At 44.7% G+C, this 13875-nt stretch overlaps 1 protein-coding gene across 2 annotated transcripts in view; it reads left to right on the top strand.

Annotated features, from left to right (window-relative positions):
• Positions 1-13875, top strand: part of PPP4R4 (protein phosphatase 4 regulatory subunit 4) — a 211696-nt gene that overhangs the window by 33080 nt on the left and 164741 nt on the right. The gene's annotated exons all lie outside the window — the stretch shown is intronic.

Here is a 13875-nt window from a genome sequence, read left to right as displayed (position 1 = left end):
AAGTAGTGCAAAAGCCAGAGTTTTGTGGAGCAGTGCGAAAATTAAAGATCTGTGGAACAGTGCAAAAACCAGAGTTTAGTGAAGCAGTGCAAAATTGAGAAATTTGTGGAGCAGCGCAAAAACCAGAGTTTAGTGAAGTAGTGCAAAAACCAGAGTTTAGTGAAGCAGTGCAAAATTGAGAAATTTGTGGAGCAGCGCAAAAAACAGAGTTTAGTGAAGTAGTGCAAAAACCAGAGTTTTGTGGAGCAGTGCAAACTTGAGAAATGTGTGGAGCAGCGCAAAAACCAGAGTTTAGTGAAGTAGTGCAAAAACAAGAGATTGTGAAGCAGTGCAAAAACCAGCAGTGCAGAAACCCAAGTTTTGTGGAGCCGTGCAAAAATCCGTGTTTTGTGGAGCCGTGCAAAATCCTAATTATATAGAGCAGTGCGAAAATATATGAAACATAAAACATCCAATGTGCAATGTTTAATCAGTTTTTGTCATGTTGTGTGCTTTAATTTGTGCAAGCGGACATAGATTTCCTAGCATAGGTTTGCAAAGCACTATAGCAGCGTCTGCGGAAGAGCAAAAGTTTGCCCAGGCCAAAGAGAGGAGAGGAGCATAATGAGGGAGTTCTAGAGATTGGTGGAGCAATGTAGAAGCTAGAGTTTTGTGAAGCAGTGCGAAAACAAGAAATTTGTGGAGCAGCGCAAAAACCAGAGTTTAGTGAAGTAGTGCAAAAACCAGAGTTTAGTGAAGCAGTGCAAAATTGAGAAATTTGTGGAACAGCGCAAAAACCAGAGTTTAGTGAAGCAGTGCAAAAACCAGAGTTTAGTGAAGCTGTGCAAAATTGAGAAATTTGTGGAGCAGCGCAAATACCAGAGTTTAGTGAAGTAGTGCAAAAACCAGAGTTTAGTGAAGCAGTGTGAAAATGAGAGATCCGTGGAACAGTGCAAAAAACAAAGTTTTGTGGAGCAGTGCGAAAATGAGAGATTTCTGAAGCAGTGCAAAAAAAAGTTTTGTGAAGTAGTGCAAAAACCAGAGTTTTGTGGAGCAGTGCAAAAATGAAGGATCTGTGGAACAGTGCAAAAAACAGAGTTTAGTGAAGCAGTGCAAAATTGAGAAATTTGTGGAGCAGCGCAAAAACCAGAGTTCAGTGAAGTAGTGCAAAAACCAGAGTTTAGTGAAGCTGTGCAAAATTGAAAAATTTGTGGAGCAGCGCAAATACCAGAGTTTAGTGAAGTAGTGCAAAAACCAGAGTTTAGTGAAGCTGTGCAAAGTTGAGAAATTTGTGGAGCAGCGCAAATACCAGAGTTTAGTGAAGTAGTGCAAAAACCAAAGTTTTGTGGAGCAGTGCAAAAATGAGAGATTTCTGAAGCAGTGCAAAATCCAGTGTTGTGAAGTAGTGCAAAAACCAGACTTTTGTGGAGCAGTACGAAAATGAGAGATTTCTGAAGCAGTGCAAAAAAAGTTTTGTGAAGTAGTGCAAAAGCCAGAGTTTTGTGGAGCAGTGCGAAAATTAAAGATCTGTGGAACAGTGCAAAAACCAGAGTTTAGTGAAGCAGTGCAAAATTGAGAAATTTGTGGAGCAGCGCAAAAACCAGAGTTTAGTGAAGTAGTGCAAAAACCAGAGTTTAGTGAAGCAGTGCAAAATTGAGAAATTTGTGGAGCAGCGCAAAAAACAGAGTTTAGTGAAGTAGTGCAAAAACCAGAGTTTTGTGGAGCAGTGCAAACTTGAGAAATGTGTGGAGCAGCGCAAAAACCAGAGTTTAGTGAAGTAGTGCAAAAACAAGAGATTGTGAAGCAGTGCAAAAACCAGCAGTGCAGAAACCCAAGTTTTGTGGAGCCGTGCAAAAATCCGTGTTTTGTGGAGCCGTGCAAAATCCTAATTATATAGAGCAGTGCGAAAATATATGAAACATAAAACATCCAATGTGCAATGTTTAATCAGTTTTTGTCATGTTGTGTGCTTTAATTTGTGCAAGCGGACATAGATTTCCTAGCATAGGTTTGCAAAGCACTATAGCAGCGTCTGCGGAAGAGCAAAAGTTTGCCCAGGCCAAAGAGAGGAGAGGAGCATAATGAGGGAGTTCTAGAGATTGGTGGAGCAATGTAGAAGCTAGAGTTTTGTGAAGCAGTGCGAAAACAAGAAATTTGTGGAGCAGCGCAAAAACCAGAGTTTAGTGAAGTAGTGCAAAAACCAGAGTTTAGTGAAGCAGTGCAAAATTGAGAAATTTGTGGAACAGCGCAAAAACCAGAGTTTAGTGAAGCAGTGCAAAAACCAGAGTTTAGTGAAGCAGTGCAAAATTGAGAAATTTGTGGAGCAGCGCAAAAACCAGAGTTTAGTGAAGTAGTGCAAAAACAAGAGATTGTGAAGCAGTGCAAAAACCAGCAGTGCAGAAACCCAAGTTTTGTGGAGCCATGCAAAAATCCGTGTTTTGTGGAGCCGTGCAAAATCCTAATTATATAGAGCAGTGCGAAAATATATGAAACATAAAACATCCAATGTGCAATGTTTAATCAGTTTTTGTCATGTTGTGTGCTTTAATTTGTGCAAGCGGACATAGATTTCCTAGCATAGGTTTGCAAAGCACTATAGCAGCGTCTGCGGAGGAGCAAAAGTTTGCCCAGGCCAAAGAGAGGAGAGGAGCATAATGAGGGAGTTCTAGAGATTGGTGGAGCAATGTAGAAGCTAGAGTTTTGTGAAGCAGTGCGAAAACGAGAGATTTGTGGAGCAGTGCAAAAGCCATAGTTTAGTGATGTAGTGCGAAAACCATAGTTTTGGGGAGCAGTGCGAAAATGAGTGATCTGTAGAACAGTGCAAAAACCAGAGTTTTGTGGAGCAGTGCGAAAATGAGATTTTTGAAGCAGTGCAAAAACCAGAGTTTAGTGAGGCAGTGCAAAAACCAGAGTTTAGTGAAGCAGTGCAAAATTGAGAAATTTGTGGAGCAGCGCAAAAACCAGAGTTTAGTGAAGTAGTGCAAAAACCAGAGTTTTGTGAAGCAGTGCGAAAACGAGAGATTTGTGGAGCAGTGCAAAAGCCATAGTTTAGTGAAGTAGTGCAAAAACCAGAGTTTTGTGGAACAGCGCAAAAAACAGAGTTTTGTGAAGCAGTGCAAAAACCAGAGTTTAGTGAAGTAGTGCAAAAACAAGAGATTGTGAAGCAGTGCAAAAACCAGCAGTGCAGAAACCCAAGTTTTGTGGAGCCGTGCAAAAATCCGAGTTTTGTGGAGCTGTGCAAAATCCTAGTTATATAGAGCGGTGCGAAAATATATGAAACGTAAAACATCCAATGTGCAGTGTTTAATCAGTTTTTGTCATGTTGTGTGCTTTAATTTGTGCAAGCGGACATAGATTTCCTAGCATAGGTTTGCAAAGCACTATAGCAGCGTCTGCGGAAGAGCAAAAGTTTGCCCAGGCCAAAGAGAGGAGAGGAGCATAATGAGGGAGTTCTAGAGATTGGTGGAGCAATGTAGAAGCTAGAGTTTTGTGAAGCAGTGCGAAAACAAGAGATTTGTGGAGCAGTGCAAAAAACAGAGTTTTGTGGAGCAGTGCAAAATTGAGAAATTTGTGGAGCAGCGCAAAAACCAGAGTTTAGTGAAGCAGTGCAAAAACCAGAGTTTAGTGAAGCAGTGCAAAATTGAGAAATTTGTGGAGCAGCGCAAAAACCAGAGTTTTGTGAAGTAGTGCAAAAACAAGAGATTGTGAAGCAGTGCAAAAACCAGCAGTGCAGAAACCCAAGTTTTGTGGAGCCGTGCAAAAATACGTGTTTTGTGGAGCCATGCAAAATCCTAGTTATATAGAGCAGTGCGAAAATATATGAAACGTAAAACATCCAATGTGCAGTGTTTAATCAGTTTTTGTCATGTTGTGTGCTTTAATTTGTGCAAGCGGACATAGATTTCCTAGCATAGGTTTGCAAAGCACTATAGCAGCGTCTGCGGAGGAGCAAAAGTTTGCCCAGGCCAAAGTGAGAAGAGGAGCATAATGAGGGAGTTCTAGAGATTGGTGGAGCAATGTAGAAGCTAGAGTTTTGTGAAGCAGTGCGAAAACGAGAGATTTGTGGAGCAGTGCAAAAGCCATAGTTTAGTGATGTAGTGCGAAAACCAGAGTTTTGGGGAGCAGTGCGAAAATAAGTGATCTGTAGAACAGTGCAAAAACCAGAGTTTTGTGGAGCAGTGCGAAAATGAGATTTTTGAAGCAGTGCAAAAACCAGAGTTTAGTGAGGCAGTGCAAAAACCAGAGTTTAGTGAAGCAGTGCAAAATTGAGAAATTTGTGGAGCAGCGCAAAAACCAGAGTTTAGTGAAGTAGTGCAAAAACCAGAGTTTTGTGAAGCAGTGCGAAAACGAGAGATTTGTGGAGCAGTGCAAAAGCCATAGTTTAGTGAAGTAGTGCAAAAACCAGAGTTTTGTGGAACAGCGCAAAAAACAGTTTTGTGAAGAAGTGCAAAAACCAGAGTTTAGTGAAGTAGTGCAAAAACAAGAGATTGTGAAGCAGTGCAAAAACCAGCAGTGCAGAAACCCAACTTTTGTGGAGCCGTGCAAAAATCCGAGTTTTGTGGAGCTGTGCAAAATCCTAGTTATATAGAGCAGTGCGAAAATATATGAAACGTAAAACATCCAATGTGCAGTGTTTAATCAGTTTTTGTCATGTTGTGTGCTTTAATTTGTGCAAGCAGACATAGATTTCCTAGCATAGGTTTGCAAAGCACTATAGCAGCGTCTGCGGAAGAGCAAAAGTTTGCCCAGGCCAAAGAGAGGAGAGGAGCATAATGAGGGAGTTCTAGAGATTGGTGGAGCAATGTAAAAGCTAGAGTTTTGTGAAGCAGTGCGAAAACAAGAGATTTGTGGAACAGTGCAAAAACCAGAGTTTTGTGGAGCAGTGCAAAATTGAGAAATTTGTGGAGCAGCGCAAAAACCAGAGTTTAGTGAAGCAGTGCAAAAACCAGAGTTTAGTGAAGCAGTGCAAAATTGAGAAATTTGTGGAGCAGCGCAAAAACCAGAGTTTAGTGAAGCAGTGCAAAAACCAGAGTTTAGTGAAGCAGTGCAAAATTGAGAAATTTGTGGAGCAGCGCAAACTTGAGAAATGTGTGGAGCAGCGCAAAAACCAGAGTTTAGTGAAGTAGTGCAAAAACAAGAGATTGTGAAGCAGTGCAAAAACCAGCAGTGCAGAAACCCAAGTTTTGTGGAGCCGTGCAAAAATCCGTGTTTTGTGGAGCCGTGCAAAATCCTAGTTATATAGAGCAGTGCGAAAATATATGAAACGTAAAACATCCAATGTGCAGTGTTTAATCAGTTTTTGTCATGTTGTGTGCTTTAATTTGTGCAAGCGGACATAGATTTCCTAGCATAGGTTTGCAAAGCACTATAGCAGCGTCTGCGGAGGAGCAAAAGTTTGCCCAGGCCAAAGAGAGGAGAGGAGCATAATGAGGGAGTTCTAGAGATTGGTGGAGCAATGTAGAAGCTAGAGTTTTGTGAAGCAGTGCGAAAACGAGAGATTTGTGGAGCAGTGCAAAAGCCATAGTTTAGTGATGTAGTGCGAAAACCAGAGTTTTGTGGAGCAGTGCAAAAACCAGAGTTTTGTGGAGCAGTGCGAAAATGAGATTTTTGAAGCAGTGCAAGAACCAGTTTTGTGAAGCAGTGTAAAAACCAGAGTTTAGTGAAGCAGTACGAAAACCAGAGTTTTGTGAAGCAGTGCGAAAATTAGAAATGTGTAGAGCATTGCAAAAACCAGAGTTTAGTGAAGCAGTGCAAAAACCAGAGTTTTATGGAGCAGTGTGAAAATGAGAGTTTTATGAAGGAGTGCAAAAACCAGAGTTTTGTGGAGCAGTGCGAAAATGAGATTTTTGAAGCAGTGCAAGAACCAGTTTTGTGAAGCAGTGTAAAAACCAGAGTTTAGTGAAGCAGTACGAAAACCAGAGTTTTGTGAAGCAGTGCGAAAATTAGAAATGTGTAGAGCATTGCAAAAACCAGAGTTTAGTGAAGCAGTGCAAAAACCAGAGTTTTATGGAGCAGTGTGAAAATGAGAGTTTTATGAAGTAGTGCAAAAACCAGAGTTTAGTGAAACAGAATGAATAATCTGAGGCTGGTCCACCAGAATCCTCAGCTATTCCTGGCGCTCAAATCAACACTGCTAAATAGTACTAACAATTAAAAAAATATATTGATTGATTAAATATATCAGTGTATCAGTATTGTCACAGAACACAGCGCTGCAAAACTTAATGTCAGTTGCTAATCTGACATAAAAATACAACCATAGGTACAAAAAAGAATAAAGAAATTGCGCTGCTGTGGCTGTGTAATTAATTGTGCTTGTTTGACTAAAGACCACCTTGGCCTCTCTGAATCAAAAAATTACAACATTTATTAGACATACAATAACAAAAAGAAAAAAAGCTCCAAGAGGGGAGCGAAATGCGTTGAAGGTGTTAACTATACACTGTGAACAGTGTCTCACAACTCTTCATATCTCCTGCTCATCACTGCTGGTATTCTCCGCATGCAGTGAGACATGCGCTCCGGATCATATCTGACCACCAGCTGGGAACCTGGACGCACTATTTTGCCATCCACACCTTGCTGCCGTATCAAAAGACTGCACCTCAGACCGAGGTGTTGGACGGCCGCCGGCAACTATACAGCCGCTACCTGGCCTGGTGTGCTGGGAGACTGCCTGCCGCCAACAGGAGACTGGTTCCACACCCGGGTGTCGGACAAACGCCGGTCACTTCACAGCCGCAACACGGTTATATCTGCGGCTCTATTGCTCAGTGTAACGCCGCTCTGGGGGACTCTATTACATCCAGCGCTGGTTCTAATATAAGCTCCGGCGCACTACAAGTGCCAGCTGGACGTTTCTATACATCAAGCTACTGCTGGACATTTTCAGCATCAATACGTGGATGGCGGTGGTGAGCAATTGTATCTAAATATTTTAAATTGACTATAATCAGGCCACTAATGGGACAAATATATGTTATGGATACATTGTGATGGCCATAAGAGTTGTTGTAACATTTGTATCACAGTGATTTTATTCTTATTCAAAAGCAACATTTCTTACTCAAGAGCTATATTTCATATTGTTTGTTATTGTATGTCTAATAAATGTTTTTTTTAGATTCAGAGAAGCCAAGGTGGTCTTTAGTCAAACAAGCACAATTAATTACACAGCCACAGCAGCGCAATTTCTTCTTTTTTGTACCTATAGTTTAGTGAAACAGCGCAAAAACCAGAGTTTAGTGAAGCAGTGCAAAAACCATAGTTTAGTGAAGTAGTGCAAAAACCAGAGTTTTATGAAGCAGTGCAAAAACCATAGTTTAGTGTAGTGCAAAAACCAGAGTTTAGTGAAGTAGTGCAAAAACCATAGTTTAGTGAAGTAGTGCAAAAACCAGAGTTTCGTGGAGCAGTGCGAAAATGAGAGATATGTGGAACAGTGCAAAAACCAGAGTTTAGTGAAGTAGTGCGAAAATGAGAGTTTTATGAGGCAGTGCAAAAACCAGAGTTTAGTGAAGTAGTGCAAAAACCAGACTTTTGTGAAGCAGTGCAAAAACCAGAGTTTAGTGAAATAGTGCAAAACCACAGTGTTGTGGAGCAATGCAAAAATGAGGGATATGTGGAACAGTGCAGAAACCAGAGTTTTATGAAGTAGTGCAAAAACCAGAGTTTAGTGAAGTAGTTCAAAAATCAGAGTTTTGTGGAGCAGTGCGAAATTGAGAGATATGGTGGAATCTAGGCTATATAGTGTTATGTGACCATACATAGAAGCACATGAAGGAGCAGATGGATCTGATATACATGGCGCTACTGTATTAAGGGCTGATGCAGAATCGGTTGTAATCGTCGGTACATTTTTCAAAAGAAATGTACACTGGAAAAATGCGGCATATGACTGTTTTACTATTTGTTTCATCATCAGTCAGTATATGCACCTACCCTATACTTGGTGCAAAAGATACATCTCCAAGCAGGTGTGTTACCCAGCTTTGTGGTCGCCCTCCTCTGCATGAACATGCTCTCACGAAACTTCCCTTAAATACCCAGTTCTGCCGCTTTGGTCATAAGTGTAGCTGCGATGGAAATGCGCACCACTCTGCACTGCTTGTACTTGTGTGTTCCCGTATTCTTAGCAAATTCACGCAAGCTACACTCCAAAAACGGGCGTACGACCCACTCCGCGGCACACCCAAAATGTAAACTTTTTTTTTTTGGCCAATTTCTGCAAAGAAGTGCACAATTTTTCTGCAGTTACATTTCTCTATTTTAGAGCACCTTCAATTTACTGTATTTGGGACCTCATTCAGAGATGTACGCTAACCCGATGGTTAGCGCACTTCTCTGATGGTGGAAGGACTACGGATGCGCAAGAGGTGTACTGGGCCTGTGCAGCCCTCCGTCTGCGAGTTCGCTCGCAGTGTCTCCCAGCCGCAGCCTGACTGACAGGCTGCAGCGTTTGGGAGGCGGAGCGGGGGCATTCCCTGACAGCGTTTCTAGAAGGGGGGGCGCGTCGCCCTGTTTTCCAGAAGGCACGAGGCCAGGGTCTGCATGGGTGCACACAGATTTCCTGGCCTCGCAAGCTTCCAGGAGCCGGCCAGACTGCTGGAAGCCTTAGCTCCCGCAGCCTGGCCGAAGCGACAACAGTCGTGACATTGTTCTGATGGTGACCACAGGCTGCGACCTAGGAGGTTTGCGTACATCTCCGACAGTGTTCTCCCCAGAAAATTTTTCCAGCCGGGTGGCATCAAGAAGTAGCCGAGTGGGGGCCTTAGCAATAATCAAATGTTTTAAATCCTGACCTTACAATGATTTAAACTTGAAATAACATTTGATATATTAATTCTCTTCTTAGAGGCCCAGATACTGTCCTCACTTGCAGGCTACACAGAATATATTTTTTATACAGCTCTACATATACTGGCCCCACTAGCAGGCTCTCTTTAATCAGTTCAGGTGACAGTTCCCGCCTTAACTTTTATACAGGAGGAGGGATCTTTGCCCTCCAGCCCGACACCGCCCCTGCACTGTGATGGACAACTACCCCACGCCCCAATGCCCCATCCCCTGCTCGGCACTCTCCCCTGACCAAATGCTGTGTTCCCTGCCCGGCACCTCCCCCTGACCCAATGCCGTGTCCCCTGCCTGGCACCTCCCCCTGACCCAATGCCATGTCCCCTGCCCGGCACCTCCCCCTGACCCAATGCCACGTCCCCTGCCCAGCACCTCCCCCCGCCCCAATGCTCCGTGTCCCGTCACATGGAACCTTCACTAACATGTCCTTATTGCCGGCGGACACGGAGCCTCCAATGTGAAGAACGTGATGTCGGCGCAGATCTGTACTGCGAAGGCGCAGATCTCCTTTGTCCCCCGTTTCCGGGCATGCTGAAGCCAGTGGCTTTGTCCCTGTAAGCAGCTTTACTGGCTTCAGCTGTGTGAAAACCCCGTCCATCCTGAGTAACCTGAAGGTTCCTCCGATGGCTGATGGTCATGCAGAGAGATCCGATGCCGCAGTAGCTCACAGAGTCCGGCCAGAGGCGTCTATGTACACAAGAGACGCCTCCTGCATATTAGCATATTCTAACATCGCTGCTGTGCCCTAAGATGAACCAGGCCCTTAATACATTCGTTTTGCAAATTACTGTGCTAAAGTACATATCGGCATCAGTACATGACTCTAAGTTAGGGCTCATATAGATGGGCATTCATTTTACACTGTTCTAAAAGCCCATTAAGCATTGTTTAAAGCTGATAATAGAAAAAATAATAATACAAACAAAGACAGATGTCTCATCAATTATAACTTTGCAGCATACAGAAGTGTTACCGCTCAATATAATGGGGGTCTATGGGAGCGCTCACTAAGGGCCTGATCCTGAGCCGCTAGCTATTGTTTTAGCAAACTGTGCATACGCAGCGACCAACAAACGCAATTCAGAGCATATATGAGATGTACGCATCTTGGTCACTTCTCACCGATGGCAGAATGGGCGTTATTGGGTGGCATGTGGGCGGCAACGGGGCATTCGCACATCCCGTGGCTGTGTAGACTGAATTACGACCTATTCTCAGTTGAGCGTATGCAGACTTCACGCGATCTTCTGTTGGACTTACGATCGCAAGAAGCGGGCACAATTGCAACCGCATTACTTGAGACTCTTAATTAGGCCCTAAGTGCATTATACTATGCTGCAGGGAGACTGTAATGTGAGCACAAGGTTCAATGGTCCCGGTTCATTAAGGATCGCAACTGCGATTGCAATAGCGATTACGCACGCAGTCTCACTGCGAATGTATGCTAATCCACTGTGATCGCTATGCCGTCGCAGCACAACATAAGGACGCCCACTTTACTTTACACACATCCGTAATCCTTAGCAAGACTGCGAAACCATCGGTAACATGGAGTACCATCGCAGCCTCACGCACACTTGCACAAGGTCAGAAATGGCTAACCTCATCACACACAGTGAAAACCCAAGCTGCGTATGGCATCACAGCGGATAATTTATGCACGCCCATGCGATGGGTCTGCATAGTCAACGCGATCGCAGTGGACGGTTCGCGCACGCTCACTGCAGTGCATACGCATGCGCAGATCGCAACAACCGGCCAAATGCGTTCGTAATCACAGTTGCGATCCTTGCTGAATCAGGCCCCATGTTATCAATGTTTTGTACGTAACGGGTGTTTGTATATTTTATTTCTTTTGTACGAGCCCATATTCTCAATGATCTCACTGTAAAAAAATGAAAATAAAACTGTAATTATTATGTTTGAAATAAATACGTTATTGTGTAGCTACATACGTCCATTTTGGATTGATGTTTGCAGACACTGGTCAGTAATACAACATTTCTGCTTGTGCCACGTTACACCATAACCCCAGGTCTAGGTCAGTCTGCAGCGTGCTGGCTGCATGGACAGGGCCTGTTCCCAAGGAGACATTTTTGTTTACACACACTGACCATTGCTGCTTACTGCTGGGCCCATTGTTACAGAAACGTTTGTAAAGTGTTGACGAGATGCTGGGCAGCGTAGAGAGAGAGAGAGAGAGAGAGAGAGAGCGAGAGAGAGAGAGAGAGAGAGAGAGCTTTATGAAAGGGCTTTTCACCTTGTACTCATATGCCAGTGTTTGTGCAGAGGCCCTTGCCTTTGTGACTGACATGTCAACATATACAAACACATTTACTGCTTCATGGCTTTCTGCAGTCAGTCAGAACGCAGCTTGGTTTTCATCCATAGGCATGTTCTAATTATATTACATATTTAACTTGTTTTTTAGTTATACGCATAGTAGCAAATTTAAACTAGGTAAAAATAGAAACAAGAACTGGAGGAAGCAGCCACAAGGCAGGGCCATCGTAATGAATGGGCCCACTGGGCATCTGCCCAGGGCCCCAAGATTCTATAGTCCTTGGAGCTGGAGTTGGCTGGGCCGAGTGGCATCTACATGGAGTGTGCAGGCCCCCTCTTCATACATAGATCAGCCAGCGGAGAGGCAGGCAGAGAAATATGCTCCCCGGCCGCTCTGATTGTGAATTACACAAAATCAGAGCTGCCAGGCAGCGTTCTCTATCTGCCTGCCAGCCTGCGGCCACAGGACCGGGGGGCACCCCCCGCACTTAAAAGGGAATTTAAAATAAATCATATCCAATGGAAAATACATTTTGGCCCAGGACATTACATCATAGTTAATGAGAGGTTCAGGAACTGAGGAGCTCATTCAGACCCGCTCGCTAGATGCATACGTTCGCACCCAGTGTATGCAAATCCAGTGCACGCCCAGCAAGGCAGGCGATCGCACTTCAAGGCATTAGCACGCCCACTATGTCTTGGCGTGCGATCACTTTGTGTATGCAGACGCCCACCAGCCATTCATAAGATGCCCACTAGCACTCAGGCACGCCTGCGTTTGAACCTCCACTCCCCCGTTTCTAGTGGCCTGCCCCTGTTACCACCCACAAACGGCTTCTCCTGTCACTCATTCAGCTGGGCTGTCTATGCTGGGCAAGCATAAGCTTCCCGATATCTCGCAGTGGTTCGCGCATTGCGATGCTTACGCATGCGCAGAAAGCGAAAATCGACCAGCTACGAGCGATCACATCCTAGCGAGCGGGTCTGAATCAGCACCTGAGTTCCTGCTTGTTCTTGCTGAAAAATAGCACTGGATAGGTGTATGTGAGTGGAGAGGCGGGGGTGGGGGGGGGGTAGGTGAGCAGGGCATGGCTGGCAGAGGTGGGCGACTAGGCATCTATTGATGATATGAATAAAAGACTTGAGTTATAATATGTTATAATAATGTTAGACTGGTGAGTTGCTCGTCACAGCCTGTGATGCAGATAAGGACAGGGGTCATGGATATTTGTGGAAACAGGACTGGATGGTGGGAGAGATGTAGATATTTATGGGAGTTTGGGGGAACTCCGCCTTGGCTATGTGGCAGCCCTCAATCTGGCCCATGTGTGTATTATTATAACCTGGTTTCATTAATCAGGATAGTAGGTGCCAGGTGACCAGATAATGGGAACTGTTAACATAAACCCAGATTGGCGGAATAGCTGGCACGGTGGGTGTGGCCTAGCACGCAGTGGGTTGCCCTGTGCCCTCCTCCGATTAAAATTGTGAGATTTTTTAAATAAAAGGCAATGACCATTTACTCTCTCTGCTTTATGTCATGTCTATTATTTTGTGGTTGTTGGTAGGATGTGTTTTGGGAGAGAGAGGCAGATAGTATCCCTGTCATGAAACTGATACTGTAGGTCTTAGCAGCAGATTTCTTATTCTCATTGAGGAGTAGGCACATTAGTAATCCTTCAGTAACATTGCATTTAGGTGCACTGAGCCACAGCAACCAATCAATTAACTTTTATCTGTGTCATACAAGGCAAACAATGAAAGCAGGAATCCAGCTAATTACTGTGGTTTAGTGCAAATTATGCATCTTTTATTCTTACTTGCCTACGAGACTGGAAAGAGGTGGGCGTGACTTGATGAAGCCATTTATGTCATCATTTGGGCGGAGTCATTTGTCCGGTGTGGTCACTAATGTGTCATCATGACCCTGCTAACTCTTTGTGAGGTGGGCGTGGCTACATGATACAGCAGGTCCCCGAGACTGGCCTGCTCCACCAGAAGCCCAGGACCAGGAGGTGTTCTCCTGATTTCTGAGATCTCGCGGACATACTGAGAAAGTCAGCCACGCATTGTTAGCAAATGAGCCTTATTGAGATGTGTTTTTAAAATGCTGCAATTTTCATCCATTATCATTCATTTATTTCATCCATACAGAGTATTTATGCATTAATTGACTGATCGCTGAATGATGGAAATTGGAATAATATTATGCAATGTTAGAATATAGGCCCTCATTCAGAGCCGTACGCTCTGAGCAGAGCGCACGCTCTGAATGAGGGCCGCCCTCCATAATTCTGGAGCGTCTTCCTGGACGCTCGTATAGCTGTGGGTCACCACCCACAGCCTATACGAGCGTGCAGTTTGATGGCCGCGATGGTCTTGAACATCGCCACTGCGAGCCGGAGCCTGCGGTTGAGGTTTTCAACCGCAAGGCCCGGAGTGATTTTGGCTCTATCAGAGCCAAAATCACTCCCACTGACATCACTAGTGATGTCAGTGGGCCGGCTTCTGACGGTAGGCGTTCCCTTGGGAACGCCCCGTCAGGGAGGCACGCCCTCGGCACGCCCACCAAAGGGGGCGTGCTGTCAATCAACATCGACAGCACGCCCCCTTTGATCAGACACAACGAGCGAAGGACTTTCCTTCGCTCGTCGCGTCTGGCGCATGCGCACGACGGAGCTCCCGCCGTCGTGCGCATGCGCAGTGCACAACATCGACCCACTTGCGAGCGGACAGCCGCTTGCGAGTGGGTCTGAATCAGGC

Source organism: Taudactylus pleione, unplaced genomic scaffold, assembly GCF_031769625.1.
Source record: "Taudactylus pleione unplaced genomic scaffold, aTauple2 ptg001661l, whole genome shotgun sequence".
NCBI classification, from domain to species: domain Eukaryota; kingdom Metazoa; phylum Chordata; class Amphibia; order Anura; family Myobatrachidae; genus Taudactylus; species Taudactylus pleione.
The sequence above is the reverse complement of the archived record's forward strand: the minus strand, read 5'-3'. Positions and strand labels throughout refer to the sequence as shown.